This window comes from Ambystoma mexicanum, chromosome 5p (genome assembly GCF_040938575.1).
Source record: "Ambystoma mexicanum isolate Mex_15411 chromosome 5p, UKY_AmexF1_1, whole genome shotgun sequence".
Taxonomy (NCBI): Eukaryota; Metazoa; Chordata; class Amphibia; order Caudata; family Ambystomatidae; genus Ambystoma; species Ambystoma mexicanum.
In genome coordinates, this window is record NC_090930.1 from 548,322,361 (window position 1) to 548,349,027 (window position 26,667).

A 26,667-nucleotide genomic window follows, 5' to 3' on the forward strand; every position below is an offset into this window, starting at 1 on the left:
TGAAACGGGCAGGCCACCTTTGTGTAAAAAAAAGTTCACCATTACTCTGAAAATTGGCCCAATGTATTTATAATAAATATAATAATAAAACAGGTGCTTTAAAAGCACCTATTCTCCATGTCTTCTGTTGGCGACTCTCACAATCAGTCAGTGAAAGATTTAAAGTCCTTGGAAAATAGTTCAGTAGCAAAGATAAAACAAACTCTGCTGGGACACTATATTGGACTTAAGTAGTTGGAGCAATTTAGGTTGGCAACCAGTAATGGACCGGATTCTATTTCAGTCGAAAATAGTTCGCAGCCATTCCTAGTCTGGTCACCTTTCCTTAGGCATTGTGTATTTATTTATTTCTTTGTTTTTTCACTTGTTAGGTGCTGATACGGGAAGCAAATACTGTTTCAAAGCGCCCACAGGGCATCAGCGAGGGGACAGGGGATGATAGACATTGTAATTACAACAAGGTTAAATAATTAAATACAGAATGTAAGAAGAGACCCTGGGGAGGGGAAGACGAACCTACTATGCGTTGCGAGTGTTCAGACGTGCAAGTGTAGAGGGGAGAGGAGTATGGGATAGGTGCTGTGGTGCTCATGCAGAGCAGAAGATGAAGTGCTATGAGAAAGGTAAGTGCAACCTCCAGTGGTGGTGTTAGCTACTCAAGCATGTGTCAACTGTCTTAGTATCAATAGTGCCTGGCCATTGTATATCCCTATCAGCAAAGGACACCTTTTGCCCCTTTTGCCCAGTGTCTACTTAATCCTTTATAAATGTGATCTTTTTTGGTCAAAAATATAAACCCATTTCAGCAAAAACGTTTACCCCAGTATTAACATCTCTACCATTTTTGCAATATAGGCCATCATTTTTCTTTTGACAGCTACATTGAAATCATGAACATGGGCACCTAAAAACTTTCTTTAAAAAAGCACTTTATTTGAGTAAATTTTGTACGTTTGTCCCTTAAGGTATTGTATGTTTCTACTTTTTTCTGAGGAATTTTAATTGTAATCTTAATTTATGCGTATCTATTTTAAATTGATATACTCCTTTTAGCGGTTTCGTCCAATGGCTAGCTCATATCCTCACTCCACATAGTCCTGCAAGTGACCCAGTCCTGCTGGTCTTCTTCTGCTCTTGCATAATTATGCCAGGCGCACCCGAAGTGAGGACTCCAAGTGATGCAGCTGTTTGGCTGGGGCAGAGGTGCGGTTAAGGAGCTCGCATTGTGTCAAGTTTCTTGCCATATCACACGTACCACGTTACGGTTTACTGTTGGCCCCGCCCACGAAGTGAGACAGCAAGTGATACAGCTGTTTGGCTGGGGCAGAGATGCGGTTAAGGAGCTCGAATTTTTGTGGACACTCGTGCTTCAGAGACTGTGATGGGCATCAGGACCTGTATATGCAAGCAGGCGAAACTAGCAAGAACTTTGTTATTGTTGAAGCAGACTTTGTTTGGTTGCCAAAGGCATATGTCAAGTTTCTTGCCGTGTAAGTTTCTTGCTGTGTAGGGCAGGAACCTATTCAAGCATTACTGACCGCGACTTTGTTCTTTTCTTGTTCGTAGATCACACGTACCATGTTACGGTTTACTGTTGGCCCCGCCCACCCGACGTCCATTCAGCCTTATCACTGATTCCTGGGTGCACCCTTGCGCACGCACCCAAAGTGAGGACTCCAAGTGATACGGCTGTTTGGCTGTTCGGGTGTGGCGGGCGGGGAGCGGAGAGTACGGTCACAGTTTGGTTGTGAGTTCATACAATATTTACTAACTTTGTATACTGGCACAAAGGTAATTGTAATGGGTCATGAAGAGGAATAAGATGCCTGCTATTAGAAAGGAACATGCCGCTGACTTTTTTCATGCAGTGAGTACTCGCAGGGCCAGTCTGGCGCGGGCTGCGGCTCTTCCTTTGCCCTTACCAGGGGCGGAGGAGGAGGAGGAGCTGCTGCAGTGCACACAGGACTCCTCTGTGGAAATGAAAAATGCTGAGAAAGAGACTGATCTCTCTCAACCTCTTTTTGGGGAAGATGTGATTTTTGACTTTACTAGGGAGGAGAGTCAACTGCCTAAATACAATGAGGGGTTGCTTCAGGCATTAGACACCCCTTCAATCTTTATCTCTGACTATGCTCCAAAGGATACTGTACATGATTATTAATCAGGTGGGGGTGATGAGATTGCTAATAATGGAGATTTACATACCATGGTGGGAATCTTTAACAGAGCTATGCTGTCAGAATTAAGAAAACAAACAGAAGTACTTGCTATGATTGCAAAAAATATTGATGATTTACCCTATCGATCAGTGGATGGCTTTTTTCCTAAAATACAGGAGATATGTCAGGGTATGGTGTTGGGGATAATGGAGTGGCCCTGGATGGAGGGGGGTAGAACCAGTAAAAATACTGTCCCGGGACCAAGAAAGCCATTGAAATCAGTTTTTGAGGATTCCTTGAAGAAAACTAAAGGTAAAGAAAAAGTGGAGGGCAGCAGGAGAACCCTGTGAAGGTTGGAGCGAGGAAAGGAGTGGAGGAGAAGATTCAGGACGCCCAGATTCAGGATGCCCAGTTTGGTAAAATGAACAATAAGGCTGCGAAAAAACAAGCAAAAAAAATAAACAATAAAACAAAAAAAATTAACAGAAAAACAAAACATCGAGAACATTTCTGAGGGATGTTGACTTTAAACATTTGATAGAAACCGAATTAAGTGACCAGATTAGACAGGAAGTCACACCAGCTAGACATGAGGAGGAGAGGGTGGATTTGACTAATACCCACCAGGTTAAACACTCCTTCGAACAATCCACTCAAAGTGATTATCATGAAAGGGAGGGCAGGATGTATGAGGCAATGAAAAAAAAAAAAGATCCCAGGTTGGAAAGATTGAACAATTTGGAATGTGGATTGAACGATATTTTTGGCATATTCAAAAATTCTGTAGTAATTATTGATAAGCCAGAAGCAGTGGGGAAGATTAATAACGACCGTACTGGTAGAGGACTTGATGAGGGGGAGCTATCGGACTTCAGCAAGAAACCCTGGAAGACAAAAGTTGTCCCACATATGCAAAATCACTTACTTTTAATAAAGGCTTATACCATAAGAATAAGGGAATATGCAACACTACTCCATGTACTAATGTTACTATGACATTGAATGTTAGTAATGGAATAGATCAAAGGGGTCCCCATGAGCTAATGACTAACAGCTCTGCTGATAAACCAAATTCTGTTCCCTCAGAAAATGAAAATAAAATTGAAGATTTGCTAAAAGCGGTTCAGGGCATCATGCTTGAAAACCAACATCTAAAAGATTTCTGATAAAATAAATAAGGACAAGGCTGAACCAAAAGGTCAAAGGGGTGCCCATGAGCTAATGACAAACATCTCTGCTGATAGACCAACTTCTGTGCCCTCAGAAACTGAAAACAAAATTGAAGATTTGTTAAAAGTGGTTCAGGGTATCAGCTTGAAAACCAACATCTAAAAGACAAAGAGATTTTTGATAAAATAAAAAAGGACAAGGCTAAACCAAAAGGTGATATTACGATCAAGTTAAATTCGGACATCCAGTTTTCAGAGGGTGAGAATGAAGAGGAGTCGAGGGAATGGGTGCAGAGTAACTGGATACATGAGCTACATAAACCAATTTACCCTGAGTTACCAGGTTTGATACTGTGTTCACTGCTTAGCGAAAATAGGAACCAACCACTAAATAGGCCCTATATTTTATCACTTTTCGTAAAGATACCGGAGCTGAGCTTGATTTCAACAGCTGACATACATCTGATTGATTATATTCATATGTACAGATTAGACTTTGTAAGGCTAGTGATACCATCCCAGTTGGTTAGATCGTTACTCATGAAAGAGGCTGAAACATTGCAACGAAGAGGTTTGGACCTCTTCCCTTTTAAATCTCAGATAATACATCCTGAGGTAAAAGGGATTGAGAGGTATTGTCCATATGGGAGTGGCTATGGGGAAAAGACTGAACCTGCTAGCATTACAAAAGATGATGGGGTGGAAAAACAGGATTGGATATGGTTGGCCATAACCCTGTGTGATTCAATTAATTCCTTGAAACAGATGGGAAAATCACTCTAGCACATGATCATAATCTGAAAATATTATGCTGGAACTCAAGAGGTTGCTATCACCTCCTGAAGAATGAGAAGCTTATGAATGATTTGCTAGTGTTTGATTTTATTCTTCTCCAAGAAACATGGGGAACTACAAATTTGGGCTGGGAGGGGTATGTAATGGATGAACTATGTGCGAAAAAAGGACCGAGAGGCCTCCCTAAGGGAGGTTTTATTACGGCAGCAAAAGAAAAGCTGTGTTTGGGGAAAACAGGGAATTGGCACAATATGCAGTCCTTTTTACTAACTACTTTCAAGATAAGAATGGGGGCTGAGGGACTATCGCTGCTGATAGTGAATGTTTATTGGAATGCGAATGTGCTTACAGACTTAAATCTTGAAAATGACTTGTCCTGCTTGGGAACAGTTATTGATGCTTGTTTCAATGACAATCTGGGGGGGGTCAAATTATAATTGCTGGTGATTTCAATGCAGATTGTTCAGTGGACAAGGTGGTTGGGGATGATTTGTATACGAATAGGGTTAGCTCTAATGCTATGAGTGGAAATGCGAGGATAATGGGTGCCCTATTGCTACATTTCGGGGATCTGTGGGGATTGGAAACGATCCACAATGAGCACTCTACCTGGAGGGCAAGGGGTTGTACATGCATAATCGATTACATTTTTCTCTCAACAAAATTGAGTAATAATCTGGTAAATCAAAGAGGTCGCAGAGAGTGACCATTGTATGTTAATCCTAGAGATTGAAGGCAATGCACAATTACAGAGAAGAAATGTGTATAAGGAGGGCCTTAGTATAAACCCCAAAAGGTAACAGAATTAAGTGGTCATTTAAGAAAACAGAAAGGTTTAATGATACGTGAGTATGATGGAGCACCGTTGAACATGCGTATGGAAATGTTTTCAGTGACCGATTTTGAGAAGACTATATACAGGCAAATCCAAATGTTGGAGTGTTCCTTGCCGAACCAATGAGGTTCTTATAAAAAATATAATCACTGCTCTGATCACGAGATTTATGAACAGAAAGTGCGTATGCACAAAGAGCTGCGGAGAATACGTAAAATGGGTGACGATGCTACTATTATTTTGGATGAACTGAAAAAAAGCAAACAAGCATATAAAAACTGGTTAATTAATCACCGTAGCAGAACCAACCAATTGGATGGGAAAAAAATGTTGGCACTTAGAGGTCCAACGTCATCAAACTTTTGGCAACTTATTAATGGCTTAGAAAGTACCCAGGAGACTTTGATCAATGCAATCCCCGAGGAGCTGTGGGTGGGGCACTTCTCGAACATCTACAGAGAAAGTGATCAGGTATATTCAATATCAGAGGTGACAAATTCTGCCTGGCCTGTGAATTGTAAGGTTGAGGTAGTATACGATTTAATAATGAAATCTAAGAACACGGGAGCACCAGGTCCGAACAATCTCTCCAACAAAATCTTGAAGTCCAACCCCCTGTACTGGGCAAGAATACTGTATATTCTGTTTAATTATGTACTTTTGTAAAAAATAATTCCTCAATCCTGGAGGGTTTCAATAGTGCTTCCGATTTACAAAAAGGGTTTGAGAATGTCGCCGTCTAGCTATAGACCTATAGCCATTGCCGACTCAGATTCTAAGATTTTTGCATCCATGGTGCTGGTTGACATTCAAAGCTGGATTCTGAACAATCAGATTCTAAATTTTAAAGAAATTGGCTTTATAAAACAGTGTGGCACGGACTGCTGGGGTCTTATCCTGAAATGTATTCAAAGTAAAGCTTTGGTAAAAGGAGCTGGTTCACCTTTTGTGGCAGCCATGGACCTCAGTATGGCCTTCGACATTGTCGATAGGGCCATCCTGTGGAATAAGTCAAAAACCTTGGGAATGCCAAATCACCTTCTCGAAATTAAGATAGCTTTATACACTGACACGCGGTTGGTGATTAGATTAGATTCAGAGGGTACATTGTCATCAGAGATCGAAACCAAAATGGTCTCCGGCAAGGTTACATGTTGGCTCCTACTATTTTCAATCTATATGTTTGTGGTGCTGAAGAAGCCTTTTTAATAAGGGTTTGGCAGCTCCTAAAATAGGCAATATTCCAATTCCGTGGATTGCGTACGTGGATGATTTTCTTCTGTTGGATAACACCAAAGTGGGACTGCAATGCCTCATTATTGAGTTTGAAAAATGTATACCTCAATTACATCTAAGAATTAATGCATCCAAAACAGTAATGATTCGTATGGGGAATAAGAATAAGAGTCGTGGAGGTAAATCTATTAAAGCCCAACAGGTATTTAAATATTTGGGATATTGTTTTTCGGGTTCAGATTCCGCACTGCTATGTAAAATTCATTTGAAGGCAAAAACGGAAATTGCCCTGAGGCAGATGAGATTGATAGAGAGGAAATTTGGGAAATTTTCTTTGAAACCTCTCAGGGAGTTTTATAATAAGAAGGTTGTACCAAGGCTGTTGTATGGTTTAGAATTTTTTGTGGTGGATCATATGGAATGCCTAAAAGCCCTGGAGGGTACTATATGGAGGGGCATTTTGGTTTTTTTGCCTAAATGTGTGCCAATTGAGGTTTTGCGGTATGAATTAGGTCTTCAATCTCTGAGTTCGATGGTAAACGGAAAGAGACTTCTCTCATGGAAAAAAATTCATGGGTGCAGGTGACAAAAATGTATACGAACTTGCGAGTGGTGACCTGTCCTGTCCTTTTATGAAGAAATTAAACATCGAGGTGGAGGAAACCCTGGAAGACCTGGGTATTGACAAATGCACCTTGTTAAATAAACCAAACAAATGTAAGCACATTTTTCGGGGGACTGATTGGTCAAGGACTCTTACCAAAGTGTCTAAAACAAAATTATACAACCAGAGCTATTCATTTTGGAAATTTTTGCCTGATATGGAAAAATATTTGTATAAATACCCATCAAGGATGATAAGAAATACATTCATGAGATTCAGAATGAATGTCTTGCACACCAACCAAATTCTTAACATTAAAAATAAACCTGTAGATATGAAATGGTGTAGATTCTGTAAAATTCTGGGTGTGGAAGAATCACTGTACCGCATTTTGTTAATCTGTCCTGTACTGGCGAGAGAGAGATCTAATTATTTTGCTGAATGTATTCCTGTAACTGCTTATATAGATCTCGAAATGATTTGCTACAAAATGCGGCATGAATATTCACCTATTGTGATCATAAGAGTTGTGACCTTTCTGAGAAACATTTGTGAGCTGAACTGAAATGTGAACATTGTTGTGACCGAAAAGAAAAAGTTTCCATACCTGTATCCTTGTGGTGTTCTCCACTGGGTGACAAGATTCAGAATATTGAAATATGTTCTTTCGTGTCTTTTTAACAAGTATATGAGATGCTTTTATAGACTGTTTTGATACTGTTTTTGTAAGAGATACATTTTATTATGGATTCATATTGTAAATTTGGTATTGTTAGTAAAAGTTTATAATAAACCATAAACAAATACATAATAATTTAAAAAGATTATGCCAGGTTCAGCATCGTCTTCCCATTGTGTTGATTTTAATAAGGGCAATGTCACTTACTCACCCTCGCTACCAGTTCCAGCTCTGCATGTCCCTTTCCATGTCATCACCCTTCTTAATGGCACCTGGTAGTCGAATGTGCACACATTTTTGGGATATGAGGGTCATCACACTCCTGTCCTGTCATATGCCTTGTTATTTCTCAATTGTGTTTCTTTCATCTTGCTATTTACCCTTTATTTGCTGACCGCTATCGACCTAGCTCTTTGCAACCAATGAAGATGTTAATTTAGTATTGGGCCTTCTTTCCCTGCTAAATTCAAATGGTGACACCCCCATCGCCGAGTTTGGTGTGAATCTTTGTGCTACATTTCTCACACTGCTATCTTTCAATCTTTATTTTGGCTATTGCCAATCTTGTAGTCACTTTCATTATGCTATTGAATCTTTCTATCACTCCATTGGTCTGGGGTGGTATATCACACTGATGCGTTGTTCAATAGCATTACGCCTCAAATAGCTCTCCATCTCTTTCGATTTGGAATGCACCCTGTTGTCTGATCATACATGGTTTGCCCTCCCTGTGAAATGTCTCATGCAAAAACATTATGACATTTGTCGTACTAATATCTGTGGTTACCTGTACTTCCACCCACCTCATTAGCAGGTCAATCATTACTATGAAATGCATGGCATAACTTTCACTGTGTATTGGACCAACAATATCAAGACCAACCCTTTCCAATGGAATATTAAGAATCTCAGTCAGTGTGATCGGACATCTATTGCCATTGGACATCTATTTCCCAAACACATCTTCTCATCCACTCCGCAAAGGATACCTTCTCTGGCGCTCTCTGTTCAATTTGCACATCACAGCCTGGCTACCAATACTTGCTTTTTATGCATTGCTTCGCCTTTGTGATAATTTGATGGTCTTCACGAGCCAAACAAACTCTTTATTTTCTCAACCCTTGTGGTGGTATTATTCTTTTGCCCCTCTTTTAAGTATTTCATCCAAATACTGCTCATCCTTCACTTGCCACAGTGCTTTCATACCACTCTGCCTTAAAAGAGTTTTCTCCAACTCCAACTTTCCATTCTTGACTCCTCCAATGACCCTTTCATATTTTCATTTCCATCCAACACTTCTCTCCTTTCTTGCTCAGGGATGGCTTGATCCAACACATCATCTTGCTCTTCTCTGACAGCCTCAAGAGACAATCCTCTCTGCGGTTCCGCACTCCCAGTAAATAAACCACTTCCATCCCATGTTCTTGCAGTTCAATCTCTCATATTCTTATTCTATTTGACACATTATCCAAATCTTTGTGCATCATAATTTCATAGTTTGTGGTCTGTTCCCATATAAATGATCAGAACTTTGCTATGGTCCACCTTATGGCTAACTTTTCGCCCTCCATTGTTATATATTCTTTCTCTGCACATTTTAGCAATGTCGATGCAAAGGCTACAATATATTCTTTCTGTTGGTCTTTTTGTCTGAGCACAACTCCTAGCCCCCATTACTTGCATCCATCATAATTATGGAACTCCTTTCAACTTATTGCATTTTTTGTTGCATTCTTTCGTCCATTCATATGTAACACCCTTCTTCAATATATTTCTCATGGCTACAGGTTTGTTTGCAAATATCGACACACATTTGGCATAACACTCAGCCATTCCTGAGAATGTCTCTAGCTTCTCTATATTATCTGGTGGTGGTGTCGTTTTGATAGTTTGCGCTAAATCCCTATTTGGTTCCATGCCTTTTTTAAATATAATGTGGCATAAGTTCTCCATCTGGTATTTTTCAACTTACATTTCTCCCTGCTCAATGTAAGTCCAACTCTCTCTAACTTGCTCAGTGCACCTCAGCTCCTTTTAACGAGTTGCTCCTCATTGTTCGCATATACCAAGATGTCATCTTGGAACAACAAGATTAATTTGTCTCCATTGAATATCCTCTTTGTTACATTGTGGAAGACCGCGGATACTGACACCAGGCCGAGCAGCATTCTCACATACTGGTAAAGGCTTTCTTGTGTGATCAATGCAGTGAAGTTCTTAGATGTCTCATGCAACTGTATCTGGTGATATGCAGCTGTGAGGTCTAAAGTGGAGAATACCTTCACTGGACCATTAGTAGAAAACAATTTATGAATGTTCGGTAGCGGATGGTGCTCTGGAATAACACATCTGTTTGGGGATCTTAGGCCTAAGCATATTCTTAGCTTCCCTGATGATTTCCTCACAACCACCAGACGTGATACCCACTCAAACGTTTGGATCTTTGTATTATCCCTTGCTTCTCTAGTTTCTCCAACTCTTGCTTAACCTTTATGTTGCATAGTTTTTGCACAACTGATATTGACCCTGGGCCAACTCATATCTGGTGTACAAACCCTTTGAAGCATTGTAGTTTCTTCTCCTTTGCTTCCTTTATACCTTGTTCATCAGTACACACACATATTGGGTCTTTCGGAATTAGGTTTCAATTTCATATCTAATTATTTTTGGTGAACCCAACTCAGTGTGGCATGCTACCTTTTTCTGACTAATATACCACATATATCTTTTCTGACACATACATCTCCACCTCATGCAGGACTGCCTTGTTGAACACCTCAATTAAACTTTCCCTTTGGTCATCAGGAATGCTTAGCACCTGAATCCACCATCATTGTTATAGGCTTCCTGTCCACATGTACTGCAGTTGTGGGGCTATCCAATGCTTTATTCTCATTGCTTATCATGTGGCTACTATGTTCCCCTGCCTCCTCATACTGAAATAGTTCTTCCATAAAGTGGATGTACTCTGTAGACCTACAACACATGGCAATGTGTCCCCCCGTTGCACTTTTTGCATACTATTGGTCGAGCTGGACAATTCAGTTTGCTTGCCCAGTGCATGTCACTGTCACACCTTTAACATTGCTGTTTCTCTCCAAAGGTGGGGCGCAACCCGTTACCCTTCCTCTGCATGCTCCTCTTACCTAGGAACTATGTGCTCGTTCTGGTTTTCGTGTGTTTTCTCCATCCAGGTGAGCTTGCCTCTTCATTAGCTTCAATGTAGATTTGTAATGTTGCTGGTCGCTTCCGTCTCACGTGTCTGTTTACTGCACTCATCTAATGTTGTCACACACACCTCTATATGTTCCGCTTCCTTGTGATACAAAGAATTTCCTCCAGAGAGGGCTAACTTTTTGGGCATAATTTGTCCAGTAACTTGCTATTTCTGCATTCATGTGTAAACTCTTACCCTAATCTTTCTTCATTCTGATGCCCGGAATTGCATGTGTTTGCCATTGCCTGTAAGACTGTTGTGTATTATGCTACACTTTCTCCTTCTTCTTGTGCCCTCTTGCCAAAGTGGTATCTTTCTAGAATTATGTTGGTTTTCGTTTTGCAATGTGTATCTATTTTCCTCATGCAATCCTTGTATTCGTTTAGGCCTTCAATTTATTCATGTGGGGTCGTTCATAGACAATACAACAGCAAGGATGTATTTATTTCTAGAACACAATTTTCCCCACATACATCAGTAGCGTAGTGTTCAAATATGTCTTCCATCGTTCCCATAGTATAGGAGGCATGTCTGGGCCTGCCAAGAATGTCATGGGCGGGTTTATGTTCTGTATAGTTCTTGTTCGCCACTCATTTTATTTCTTTTATTTTAATTTTCCAAATAATTTTTGTTCTTTCTTTTCTATTCAGTTGCTATTCATCACTGGCAGTGATTTGTTTTACTTCCTCTTCAATATGTGGTCAGCGCTTGTTTAGCGAGCACTTGCTCACAATACTGTTGCACCCATTCTTCAGCAGCGTGGCCAGATAATACTAGATGCCAACGTGTGATGTCACAATGCCTTCTTTCCCCAGCGTGTTGTGCACTACCATGTCAGTATCGGGTTTGCGCTCCGCTGTGTCAGTACCGGTGTCGCGTGGCGCCACTGTACAGTCTTTTCAGAAGTGCACTTTGTATTTTGTTTTGAGTGGCCTCCACTCCCCACGCCCCCACGCTGGTCAATCTGCTTACAGATATCCTTCCAGCGCTGCACTTATGCCACTGTGACCGAAGCCCAGACTTGGTGTGTGGTTCTCCAGAAGCCGCTTCCTGTTTGGCACCCTCTCATCGCATTACCACAGTATTGTTCTTTGATGGGATTTTAATGTGATGACTAACTGACTGCCACAATAGTGACAACGATGGGGTGTTGAATGCTATCTGGTAGGAAGATGTCATTGAACAAGACAACGAACCAGGTGAGTGAGAAGAGTGTCCAGGCATCTGAGAAGAATGTGGAAGAAGCAAATCCCCCTTGATATAGTGTGTGATGCCACCTCCAGATGCCTAGCTACACCAGTAACCCCATCATGTCAAATGCAGCGGTGGTAGTATATTTGGAAGTATATGTGATGCAAGAGACCAGGGGAAAGAGGAAAGCAGCCTTGTTGCTGAGTGCACTAGGAATGGGGGGTCAGCACATGCTGAAGATGCTACCTGTGGAAGAACGTTCAATCGGCTCCACAAACACCACCAAGTACGAAGACGCCATGAGAAGGCTAAGTAAATGGTTTGAATTCTAAGGCAACAAATTGAGGCACCATCTCTGATCTCACAGTAGACGACAGGTGCTGGGTGAGTGCGTCAATGATTTCCTAACGGCAGCATGTGAGTAACCAATCAAAAGTCAGTTTGGGGATCCCACCTAAGCTATGATGAGAGATATAATACTGCTGGAGAAACTACTACAGATCAAAAGCCTCTCTACCAAAGTGTTGGTTCCACTTGCAGAGTACCAAAGGAGCAGCAAGCTTCAAACCAGGTGGATATGGTGATGCAAAAAATCAAACTCCTGGGATACACATTTATATAGCGCTGCATATAAAATTCACAGGGAGGAGAGTGCCTTCTGGAGCACCCACCAAGGATGTGTACACATATAAATCGACCCCAATGCAGTCAGGTCACTCGAGAACATTTTAGGAAGACATAAGACAATCTTAGAACTCTCCATTAGAATTCTCAAAGGATATGCAAACAAACTACCTAGTGCAGCCTACCCCAGTAACCGTCACTCAAGAACTAGAAGCGAGACTGGAGAATGTCTTCTAAGAGGTACTAATTGAATTGAAAGAGACCGCAGAGTAGCCGATCTGATATTAATTATCCACAAGGCAAAGTGTAATCATTTAACACTTCTTTGAGACCTACATTTAAAGAAGGGACTACTTAAATGTGCACCTCCATGCAAAAGGTCCCCTCTGTGTGATTTGTATTCTTTCAATCTTGTAGTGGTAACGTTTAAAAGTGTAAAATGTGTGTTTGCCTCATTCCTTGCAATGCCTCCTTTGTCCTAGTCCCTCGCCATATTTCCTTCCCCTGGCACTCCCCACCTGCTCTATCCTATCCCTTGTGTTTGCTTGTGTTTCCCTGCAGAGTGGACTTGGCCTTGCAGTTCGGGCAGGGCTGCTCCCATTGGTGGCAGTACCTGACTGATTTGCATATGGCTGGACACCTTTTGAAATGGCAATGACAGGCTAAAAAACGGTGATCTGGAGGGTTGCCCAGAGCAATGCCAGTGCTTCAGATTAATTCAAAACCTTCCACCCATCACATTTTTGGGTTTAGACTATCCTATCCCTTACCCATGGTTTCGTTCAAGAAGGCTTGATGCAATCAATGCTCCACAGGCTGCTTGCGCTTGTAGCTTGTAACGCTGAATACCAGCAGCCATCAATTCTTTATCTCCGATCAACACTGTATCCAGTGTACTGCCCTCGCTCACTTGCCTTGTAGCCTCCCAATCGCCTGCAGAATGCAGTAACAAAGAGACCAGGCCACCAACACTTCCTCATCCAGGACAAACAGCACATCAGGTTCTGCAAACACTTTTACTGGGCAACAAATGTAAAGCAAAAAGTGTTTGATTTAAACTTGATGCCCAGTGATAATGCATGACGGAGTTAGAAAACATAACCAAACTGGCTGCAGCAATCTAACACCATTGATCATGCTTGCTTTAACGATGACGACCAGTAAAACAAATGCCATGGCAGAGACATAAAGCATAACCATTACAAAAAAATGTTGGAAGGCAAGGTCAGGAATAAGATTGTCGTGGACTTTATTGGACAAACTGAAGAATTCAGTGGAGTGATGAGAAGGATGTGCTAGTCCTCATTGACTAAATGCCCAAGTGGATCAAGGACAAATTCACTGATGACAATGCAGTTTTTTCAGTTCGGTATTTCAAAGTAAAGTGTAGAGGAGGTCACAAGTACAGCCCACACTTGATCCATCCATTCTGAAGTACCAGGAATGTTCACACCAAAATACGTGACGTATGATGAGCAAATAAACCAACAGAGAGCCACAGTGGGGCTCTGTACAGTACCTATCAGAAGAACAGCACCTATTGAAGTACAGATAGGAAGGAAACCATGGACAGTAAGGTATCCACTGAGAAAGCCATTTCAACAAATAAAACAAAATGAAGATCGTCTGAGTACAGTCCCTGAAGAAACCAAAAAGGTCTTAATGGAAGACGAATGGTGACGTCACAAGAGCCTGGACTGACTCTCATATAGAAGATATAACGACCTGAGAATGATAAAAGGAGACGAAACGCCATGAATAAAAGATATTGTGAACCTAAAGTGAAAGGACGATGTCAAATGTAAGAAGCTTAAGCCATGAGCAAGTTGAAGATAGTCGACCAGTTTACACATGTACATATGCTTGAAACCGCAAGAAAGCTAAGAAAATCGTGCGGCTTGCTATGCTTAGTAGAAAGATAGTGCGGCAAGCGCCACCGATACATGTCTACCTAAAAAGAAGCATGTTATATAAGTATATTTCCACTTTGTACAAGAAGCAGAATCAACCAAAAGGTTACTAAAGGCCACACGAGAAGAGTTTCATATTTAGCAAAATCAAGAATAAAGCGGCAGAAACGAAACTCAGCAGAGGCAAATCGTGCCGGGAGAACCAAGGTCAAATCTGTCAAGATGGACAAACAGTTGCTACAATTAATTGAAGCAAAGAACAGAATATACTGCTCTGAAAGGTCCAGATAAGAAGCCGAAGGCAGGTGGTGGGTGAAACGAAAATCAAATACACAAATTGTTGAAGAAGAGGCAAATTCACGGTGTCTGAATCACGTGACCAGCCGAGCGAGCTGAAGTAAGACTTTCACACCTATGCATGGCAACAGGCCAGGAGAAGATATCAGAACTTTTCCAGACAGGAGATGCAGTCTCGAAGCCAACCACAGTGAAATAATTAACACATGGCCACTAAAGTGATGATTGATTGTAACAATAATTGGAGGAAGGCCCTGGGAACTAAGGGGCACCCTGCACCTGGCCGACCATTCTGCGTGCTGCCAAGCAAAGTGAAAAAGTACGAGTGGGGTTGGTGCCAACCCAATCACAATGGACCAAGTAATCTAAGGTCCTATAGTTAGTAGAACCAATGGGACGGCGTACATTTAGTGATGTCTACAGTAGCCAGTTTGAAGGTAGGGCTTAGATGCCCCACCTGACAGTGTTCACCCAATCCCCTTACTCTATTACCATATACAGATATAGTACCTATAATAAAGTTACATTTTACAAACCAATATAATTGTATGCCAACTTTGAAGCATTAAACATCAGTGATGACGGGTTTTTAGTATAAATGATGTGTTTTTTATGAAGTTTGCTGGAGTTGTGAAGCGAGAAGGAAGATCACGCATCCGCTGATATTCATGAGACTCCCTGTTTTTTGTACTTGTCATTAAACAGACTCCCTTTGCCAACCCGTCGAGTTGTCATTATTGATTTGGTGTTGGAGTATTAATCTGCACCCGCATCCATTTCACGGGTGCTGCTATCTTGTCTTAAAGTGCTTCTTAACAAACCCGACTCTATGGGCCGGTTGGGGATCTCAGAGCACACTTTGTAGCAGAGATCTGATGGTTATCGATTATCGAATAGATAAGACACCCATTGACCATCGACATAAAGTAACTATAGGTCCTCAGGAATATCACGAGTCCTTTGCCATCCAGCTGAGTAGACCATGAAGCTCCCAGTAGGCAGTGGTTAGAGTAAAAGTAGAATCTGCAGACAGAGGTCTGAAGGGACCTGTGTTCCCCACATAACCCCTTCCTACTCCTACGGGCAGCTAAGCGGGTGAACGGCAGGAGAGGCAGTGACGAAGGTGGTGATCCCGAGCATCCAGAGAGGAAACACACGAACGGTGAGTGAAAAAGACGAAATGCTTTGGCAAAAGTATGTACCTTAGAACAAGTAAGGGAAAAGGTAACGGAGGGAGGCTGGAAAACAAAATATAGTCAGAAGTGGAATAGAATATACATATATGTATAAGGGGAAGGAAATAATGACTCAAAGAATAACTAAGTAGCAAAAGGGGATACCGTAGAGGACACCCGAGAAGAGAGAGGATACTGGGGTGGGGATGCCCGAGAAGAGAGAGGATTTGCCTAATACCTATGCTTTAATATAGCGGCTAGAAGAAACTTGCATCCAGAGTCCTGAATGAAGAGAAACAAATAGGTCACCACAGCGGTTAAAGACGCACGTGAAAGGGATGAGTTTAAACTCCATGTCGGGGTAAAATATTAGAGTCAGAGGTCTATGTAACCAGCTGGAGTTCGTCTAGTCTGTTACTGTCTGTCTTATGTGTTATTTGTTGTGATGTCATAGGACAAACATTTTCCTTCGAGGAACTAGCATATAATTACGCGATTGGATACTTGAAATATTGTAGAATATAACCTGATGTTTATTGAGTAAAATAGAAGATATAACATTTTGTGGAAAAACGGGATTGAAGCTTGCGACAATTGGTGCTCACTCATATTGTTGGAATTGCTTAAATAACGAAAGACATAACAAGTGTTGTATAAAGAGAAAGTGAACAAATTTAAATATGGAAGACATAACTCCATTAGTTCACCTGTGCAAACAGTTTCCGAAACATGCACCTAAGCTGAAAAAGTACAGTGCAGAATGGGTTAAAGGAACCGCAAACAAAATGTTTATGCCTTAGCCACAAGGTGGATCGTTATCTAAAGCAGTCCTATAACACATGACAACATACTTGCATGCCACATACACGGGCAAAAAGTTAGAGAAATGCCTAGCTAGTCTATAGTTGTTGAAAATGTACCAACAGGATAAAGAGGAGGAGCCGTCATTAGACTGGACAATTAACGTATGCACAGAGGGGGGAGAGACGCCCTCAGTGCCACCCGCCCCATCTGAAATGAAAATTGAAAACAGTAAGGACGAAGGGTTATACCCTATAAGAGAACTTAAAGCAGCCACAGGATATAGCAACTCTATGTATGAGTCACCTACGCAAAGTAGTGACGAAAATCCAGACAAAGATAGAGGTAGAGATATCACCTCCAAAGTCCCGAGGGACAAGGAGAGACGCGAGAACGAGAGAAAAGACCAGACACAAGCAAGTACATTTCTCAATACAGAGAGAGAAGGCAAAAGATGGAAAGGAAGCGAGGATAGAACTGATGAGATAGTATTCACACAGAATGAATGGATGGGAGGGCAGATCCTATTGAAACTCGATGGCAAAGGCATTGATGACGAGAAACAAAAAGAGAAGTTAGACAATGTACAGAGAAAGGAGAAGGAAAAGGAAAAAGGATTGAGAGATGAAAGAATAAGGAAGAAAGCTAGGCAGAAATGAGAACAGTTACATCGGGAAAAGCAAGAAAGGCAACTGTAAGTGATTTCAACCCAGCACTCCACCTAAGTCAATGCCTAGCATGTGATGCCCAGCTGGAACCCTTAATTATATATTTTTATGTCTAAAAGTTCTTTTATTTCTGAATGATGTACCCTTATATCACGCCCCTCTCTTTGAATCCCCCCGGTCTCACTGAATCAAGAAGTAGGTTGTTTTGCAAAGGTAACATTTTTATTTTATGAATTTGAACAATATATATATCACACTTTTATGAATTTGAACAATATTTAGATATCCCACTATTAATATTTATACAATGATCACCAATGGGTAATATCACAATCAACAATCTCTTTAATCAGTAGGAGTATGGATGAGAAGAATAGTGTATCATAGAATAAAACTTAGTGTGGGTTCAGTCAAATGCAATGATAGGAAATTAATGCAGCACAGAAATCATACTTTTGTGTGTTCAATCACATGCAATGTTACTCTTTCCTCCTGATACTACTCAATCCCCCCTACTATGCAATATATAGATGGAAGGAGAGAAAACAGGTTTCAGGAAATACACACTCAACAAATGCAGTTTTAATCCCAATTCCCCCCAGCAAGCATATAGAGAAACAGGAATGATTTCAAAACACTTTAAATGCTTTTAAATGTGGCTTGTAATGAATGGGAAAAACACTGAAAATGGATTTAATTCTCTAAATTGGATTCAAAACTAGTGGGAGCCGCTTTGTATAGTTTCAGGTACACACTAGCGATGAAGATTGAACAACTAGCAGATTGGAAACTGAATCCTGAGGTCGGATGCAAAGAATAGCTATTTTACATGTGTTGAAAATGAGCCAAATGCAGAATCGCAGCAAACTTTTTTGCATGCGAGAAACACGATTATGGGAGAACTATAAGGAGTTGGAATGCACTTTTAGATTCGTTTGACACTTAAATTTTGTTTCTAGCATGTACGGTTCAAATGTTACAGAGGTTTTAGTGGAGGTCGATTTTTCTCAAAAAGAGTCAAGATTTTCAAATGAATGATGCGCTTTTGAATATTACAAACAAAGATTTTTTTACACTAGGGAGTCTATGAAGCCACAAGCTACACAACAGCACAGCCACCGATCCAGTGACACCCCCAGATGGTTTCTATCTGCCGAGACGCTTGCCTTTCTTCAGTAAATATATTAGCGCATAGATGATATTATCACTACAATTATCAAAGGACTATATGGGTGAGGGAAAGATTCAAGAAAAACAAAAGAGATTCTACAATGCAGTTCTGGATATGTTAGAATAGTTTTGGATTGGATTACTTAAGGATAAGAGATTGGCTATGGACAATTCTATGCTAGATACTCACAGCTATGGTTTTGGAATAGGCCCGTCAAAGATCTGGTCAAAGGTTTTGGACTGGAATTCTGCTAGCCCACCGGACAGGATTCAGGTGCTTGGTTCTGCACTCAGCATGGCACTCTGGTCTCTGCACGGCCTCCAAACTGGATCTGACGGGTTGTTTCTGGAGTTATAGCTATCTGGTGACAGCTCTGCTCTACTGGTTTGGATCTCTGGGTTCTGGCAAGAGTTCTTGGCAAGAAGCAGAAACAGCACACCCAGTTGTTCTTTTTGTGGGGTCCCCCTTGGAAGGTTGGGGTTAAAATCAGGTTGCAAGATTTTAAAGGCCAAGCTGAGGAAGGTTCAGCTTTGGAATTGGGCCTTCTGCTTTCAGAGTTCTGGAGTCTTGGATCTGGGGTCTCCTGCAGAACGCTTCGCCAGTAAATCAGTTGATGGGTGAATGTGTGTCTGTAGGTCCTAAACAGTCCCTATTTATGTATTTCCCAAAGGGGTGGGTAGGCTGATTATACTAACCCTTCCCTCTAGGAATCCGATTCCCTCTAGGAATCCGATTGGTCCGATTTCCCCTCTTCTGATTTGAGAAGGAAATCTAGTGTCATAGTGATGCTGAAATTTACAATCCAGGGAAAAACCTCCTCTTTTTTTCTACACAGAAAACCAATTTTTCATATAAAGCATATTTACAATATCACCAACTTGCTAATAATACATTTTCACATCACAGATTTAATAGAGCACGCATCCGTCCAAGTCCCATCTTCTTGAGAGTTTTGGTTCAAAATTGACAGTTTTTCACACTTTTGGTTGGTTACCCAGTGTCAGATCTGTACACATTTTTTCACATACATGCACATGACATCTGGGCATAATCCTGTAAATTTTCATATTCCTAGCATTATCACAATTGCTACAACATCAACATTTTCATGGTCCGGTCTCTGAATGTTGCACAGGGTTCAGAGTAGTTTCAAATTGTGAGCAGCATTTTCATATTAACAACCTGTAAAATACAGATTTTTCCAAGTTTTACACAGACTTCTATGAGTCCTTTTCCAAAAAGATATTTCCTTGGAGTTTAAGATACACATATATGTCTAGTCCCGCCTCCAAGGTTTGGCTGGGCCAGTGCACTCCCAGGCTCTACTTTCTTTGGCAGTTGGTTTCTGTTGACACCCGAATTTGCATTTCCTTTCAGTCAAGGGAGTCTTTTGTCTCCACTCACAGCAACAGGCGAAAATCTCCTCCCACCTCCATTAACAACTCAATGCCAGTTCCTGAGCAGGAGGAAGAAAAATGTGTTGGGGAGAAGCTGTGGAATGTCTTTGAAGTCCAGTGTGGCTGACATTACTTCACTTTTAAAATACACTTTACATTTTCTACAAATATACACGTAGATTTCTTCATTCCAATCTTTTGAAAACATAGAAATTGAATTGTAGCAACCCATATTGCTTTTGATGGCAAGTCTCTTCTTTTCTACAATTTGATTTTAAGACACAAGTTTTAAACTGACAGTATAGGTAACTGACAGCTTGGACACATGCGAGCAGGGCTACTGCGCCCATATCTGACATATTTTTCCCAGGCAAGCACCTTTTGAATGTGGATTTTCTTTATGATGAAAGGTGCATCTCCTGACATTGTGCTTATGGGGATTCCTTAAATAATGTGATGGTGAACACCCCACAAGGATGTTGGATCTTCTCTGCTGTTTGGGAACCATGATTTTGCTCTTTCACCAGCCAAGGAAAAACGGATTCTAAAGCACTTCTGGATTTTCCTGGCAATGAAGCACTGCCCTTTCAAGCAGTTCTATTTCACTCTGTGGGCAGCCAATGATAGGTTTTGGCAGTGTGGTCTCCTGTTGTTACCACTGACATAAGCAAAATGGATTGGCAGCCTATTTTTCAGGTTTCCCTGTGCACTTCTCAGAGTTTTTAGCACACAGGCTTTTTGGTGGCCATTCTGTTGTTTTTGATGAAAGCAGCATACAGTGATGTTGCAGGGCAGAGCCAGTGGGTCAGAACATCCCACACAACACGATCGTAAACAGAGAGTAGCCAATGATCAAGACAGGCAGGAGCAGCGAAGGATAGAAAAAGAACAAAGGATACAAGAGAAAAGAATAAAGAGATGAAGGGATGAGGGAATCCAAAAGGCAAATGAACGTAGAGATGCAAAGAAAGAGGAAGAAGATGCGAGGAAGCGCAGAGAATTTGATGGCGATGTAGAACGCAAGTGAAGACAGAGTGCATGTGATCTTGAATATCTGGAGAGAGAGGTTAAAAAGCCTGAGACAGTAGTAGACTGGGAAGATATAAAAGAATTGTCTAGGGCGAATATTGAGGATGACTTTGACACCAGAAGTATCGGAGAGACGATCGATAGAATATATGATGAGATGGGGCTAGAACAAGTACCCCAAGGTGTAAAAGCAAAAGGAAATATCGAGGCTGAGTACCCCAAAATGTAATACACCAAAAACGGGCTTATAAAGATTCACAGATCTTTATTCTAAAAACTGTACAGTTTACAAAGAAACAAAGTATCAGATACAGATAGCTATCTGGCCCTCAGTACTTCACAGCGAATACCAGCCCTTTTGGTGTGAGAAGTGAGAGGTACTGGACTTCTAAACAGTTGTACATTTTATACATTTCCAATCTTAATATCCAGCCCTTCTACAGGTTAATAATCTATGGTCTAGAGTTCGTGCTGAGTTCACTTCTGGCTTGACTGACAATATGCATATGGATCATCCTAAATTCACATATAAACAAGTCACAATGGCAACAGTGTATTCTCAGGATTAACTATAAGCCTTAACACATGTCCTATACAATGCAGTTGAGCTAGTGTCCACGTTCAGTATTGGTATATTATTGTAGTTGATGTATGTCCACGAATCGGACTTCTTGGCAAAGACAATCCTCTGTCTACAAGTCAGGCATGGGACAAGGTCTCTTTACTCAACCCAAACATTCGGCCAACGGTCAGTTTATACATAAACGCATATACAAAGTTCAGGACGGCTCAGTTACAAGCAGAAAACACTGTCCACCATTTTAGAACACAGAATTACTTTAGAATAGAAATCAAAATGGCGGCCGGACCTAAAATGGCGGCAAAGTCGATCTAAGATCGGAACTTTGCAACACGGTTTTCTTCGCAGAGCGACTGGGTTAAGGCCAATATATACAATAAAGGAGGCACAACATGATATTCCATTTAACAAACCCTCCTTTTGGCCTAAGCCAAGCGCTTAACTACTTCTAGTCACTTTACGAGTAACTCCACATCATAATGTCCATACATCCTGAATCACTATAGTAGATATCAATTGCCATGAGGTTGGATACTGAGATTTCCTTCAGCACAAATTCATTAGATATTTTCTCTGGGGCGTATACCTTGTGTCCTAATGTACCCATCGCTTGTGCACAACATCCTCCTAACATCGAACACATACCAGTAAGACATTGTATACAACAACAGAAAAACAACAGAATACCTAAAAGAATCAACAAGAACGAAAGTAGCTTCCATCCCCAAGATTGCAAGAAGTCCCAGAACCAAGCGCTAAGATCCCAGTTTCCCTCGGGAACATGCACTTCTAAACTAAGGACGTGCAGATTTTGTATTGCTCTAAAATTAATTGGGGAGGAATCTGGCACGAAAACACAGCAAGCGGACCCCACTAATTTACATACCCCACCACGCTCAGCCAGGATGACGTCTAATGCCATCCGGTTCTGAAGTGCTACTAACCTTATTGCTTTTTGTTCTAAAGTCATGTTATAGAGTATGTCAGTGGTCCAGTTGATGGTCCTCTCCAGTACTCTCGCTAGTCTTCTGATATCCTCTGAGTTCGATATTTGCCCAAAAAATGGCACGAAGGATTTAGCTACATTGCCCAGAACTTGTGCTGAAGTATCACCATTCTCGTCCCGCTAAGGACGAGCCTTTGAAATTTCTACAGTGCTAGCAATGAAAACCCTGGGTAACATAATCCCTAAATAACAGGTTCCCTGCAAATCCCTGGGGAACCATGCAAATGCTATATTACCGCAAACAAAGTAGACATGTTCGCCTACATACAAAGGTCTGTCCTTACTAGTCAAGTTCGCAACGTTGGCGCTACCCTTGAAATCGCCCATTGACTGAGTACCATTCCTCTGTATGCAGAAAGAAACTGAATCGGGGCTTTGGTTAACAGTGTAAGAAGGTGGCGTGGCATCCCTATTGCCTATAGGAGCCCTCTTGAAAGAGATCAAAGATTGAAAAGGACGGGACAGTCTATCAGAAGGCTTAATAGAAGCAACATTAGGCCTGCTCCTATTCGCAAAGAATGAGCATCCCAGGGGCGTTAGAACACGTTTCTCAAACTCATTCAAATTAGTTCCATCAAAGTTCCCCGAGATGCTATCGTTGCATCGGCCAAAGAATAGTGCTCTTAAAGAAGCATAGCATGTAGTAGTCAAAGGTAAAGGATCAATATACCAACCCAGCCCCTTATCCCTGTGTTGTGGTAAATGTGAGCAGACCCAACAATTGGATTTATTAAAAATGGCATGTGTAGCATTCATAATGAGTAATAGAGTATTGTTATGGTAACTCTGTCTGTGCTGAGAGTCTCTAGGTGAAAAAGTGTGCAGATGCACAAAAGGTGTAGAAACAGTAGGTACATTTTCAATGGGTAACACATTTTCATGCGGATGTACTTCTTCCAGATACCAGAATCCTAAGGCAATGACTATTGTGAAACCAGTTAACATTATTACAAGACAACAATACGTTTTCAGGGCCCACGCATTTGATTGTTCATTTTTACGATCGGTCACACAGTCTCTTATCAGTTCCGTACGAGTGGGAGCGTTTGCAGGCATTGTTTCTTCAAACGAATTCACCAAAGTTAATTTGCTGGCGATTTCCAGATCGAGCGTCTTCTTCGTCCTTTTTTCCCAAACCCTAGCCAACCGAATCCCCTTATGTACAAAAGATCGGGCTAAAGAGACAAGCCCTTCGATGATTTTCCTTGATGGCAGAGCCAAACCGTGCAGTAAGTCTACTTCCTCGGACGCAGATCGTACCTTGTGATCCCTGGTACTGAGTGATCCACAAACAATGTGTCGTTACTTCCTGATGGAAGTGGTGAAAAAGGAACTGTTGGAGAGTGTGGAGATGAAGCGGCTGTTTCCCCAGGCCCCACGGGTTCAGGGAGAGTCTCTGACACACTCTCAATGCTGTTTGATTCTTCGTGATTGTTGGTTACGATATTGGTGAGGGGTTCTGTGTCTTCTGTATCGTGTGACAAAGGGAAAGGTATCCTCTTGATGTGGGACGCGTGGATCCAGTGCTTCCTGCCCTCCACTCACACCGCTGTCTGTGTGACCAGGAGAACTTGGTGCGGGCCCCACCAACAAGGTGTGAGACAAGAAGATCATTCAAACGACTTGATGAGGACCCATCTCCCTGGCCGTATGTTCTGGCCTGGGCCCCCGTACCTGACAGGTAAAGGTTCTCGCACCTGGTGGTAAATCAAATACAGATTTTTAGTTAACTGTCCACAATAGTCAGAAAGAAGTACATGTTCAACTTTGCGTAGCGAACACGGCTTTGGCAAATTCCAAATGTTAGCTGGCCTACCCATGACCACCTCAAATTGAGAGAGCCCAGTCTTAGTTTGAAGGGTCGTTCTCATAGACAATAACAAGATCGGTAAGGTGTCCGGCCATTTCACTTTGGTACCGGCACACATTTTAGTGAGCATGTTCTTGATGATGCAGTTGTGTCTTTCTACTGAACCAACACTCTGAGGGTGCCTAGCCGAATGGAGCCCTTTATCGATCTGTAATCACGCGCATATCTACAGAATTACAGCAGTGATAAAATGTGGACCATTGTCCGACCAGATGACTCTTGGCAAACCAAACCTAGGAAAATATTCCTTCAGCATGGTCTTCGCCGTTGTCATAGCTGTGGCATCTTTGGCAGGAAAGGCTTCAACCCATTTACTAAAGGCGCAGATAACCACTAGTACGTATTTGTAGTTATTGCAACTCTCCATTTCAATAAAGTCAAAATGTATAACCTCAAAGGGGACAGAAGGTGGACCAAAACTACCCCTAGGAGTTGATGTGCCCTTTCGCACATTATGCTGCAAACAAATCATACACACTTGGACAAAACGCTCGGCTACCTTAGAGATTTTATCATTCACCCACACATTTTGCAACATTTTAGTAACTTTTCGTGCACAAATATGGGTGGGACCATGAGCCATAGCGACCATCATCGTAATGTATGCATCAGGCAGTTACCATTTCCCTTCTACTTTGTCCAACCAACTCCCATCATCATCCAATTTTGCCAAACCCTCAGCCCATTTCTTAGATTCCTCTAAAGTGGCATCAGCTTGAATGTTTTCACAGATTCAATACCTCATTCAAAGTACAGGCATTTGTGGCTTCCCTTGAAGTATACATTTCTGAACAGAGATCAGTGGCAGTCTGTTTGGCTATCTGATCAGCAAAAGCGTTCCCTTTTTCTACATTATCTATAACCTTCTGATGTGCTGCGCATTTCATAATTGCTAGCTGAGTAGGGAGTGCAAGCGCTGAGAGTAACCATATTATCAAGGAGCCATACTGGATTTTAGTGCCATTTGAGGTCAAGAAACCTCGTTCTGCCCAAAGTCTGCCAAAGTTGTGAACCACCCCAAAGGCATACTGACTGTCAGTATATATATTTACGGTAAGCCCTTCGGAAAGTTCACAAGCTCGGGTTAATGCTATAATCTCTGTGGCCTGCGCGAGCTATGCGTGATTCTTCTGGTCTCCACGACCGTGCTCAATGTGGTGATTGCATAAGCAGCTGTGGATGTACCATCTGGGAGTTTAAAAAAGGAGCCATCGCAAAACAGCTCCCCTTGTGGATTATTCAAAGGAGTATCTTTTAGATAGATTCTGCCTTTTGTCTTCTGCTCAGTAGTGTAAAGGCAGTCATGTGACTCTTCGTCACTGCAAGCAGTACCTTGTGGGAAAGGTAAAAGTTCAGCCGGATTCAATACACAACACCTCTTTATTTGAATATGCGGTGCAAACAAGATCAATTCATATCTTGTTAATCGTGCAGAGCTGAGGTGTTGCGTTTGTGTTCTGTTTAATAGAACATCTGTAGAGTGAGGTACCATCATGGTTAAAGCAAGCCCTAGGACCATTCCCTTTCTCTGTTTTACGATGCAGCAGCAGCAGCGACAGCTCTCAAACATCTTGGCAAAGCGCATGCAACAGGCTCAAGGGCGGAAGAAAAGTAGCCGCATGGCCTATTCTTCCCTCCATGTTCCTGCGTTAATACAGCCAAAGCACATCCATCACATTCATGCACATACAACACGAAGGCCTTTTCATAGCTTGGTGTTCCCAAAACGGGTGCCGAGCACAATGCAGTCTTGAGCAGATCAAATGCTTGCTGGTGTTCCAAGTTTCACAGTAATGGCAAAGAAATGCCCTTCTTCGTCAAAACCAACATTGGTTTAATCACTAAGGAGAAGTTTGGGATCCACTGCCTACAGTAAGAAGCCATTCCTATCAAGGCTCTGACTTCCTTCTGTGTATTTGGGACAAACATACCAGAAATTATTTTTATCCGCTCAGGCATCAACCTTCTTACCTCCTTTGACAGGAGATAGACTAAATAGGTGACCTCCTGTCGACAATACTGAAACTTTTTAAGTGAAGCTTTGTGCCCATGTCGTGCTAGGTGAATAAGCAACAACACGGTGCCCTCCTTACAAGCGCTCTCTGAGTCAGCAGATAAGAGTAGATCGTCGACATACTGAAGAAGTGTAAAAGTGGTGGGCAACTCGAGTGTGTCGAGCTGCTCTTTCAAAGCCCTACTGTAGATGTTAGGACTCTCCGTGTAACCTTGCGCGGCGCACGGGTAAAGGTTAACG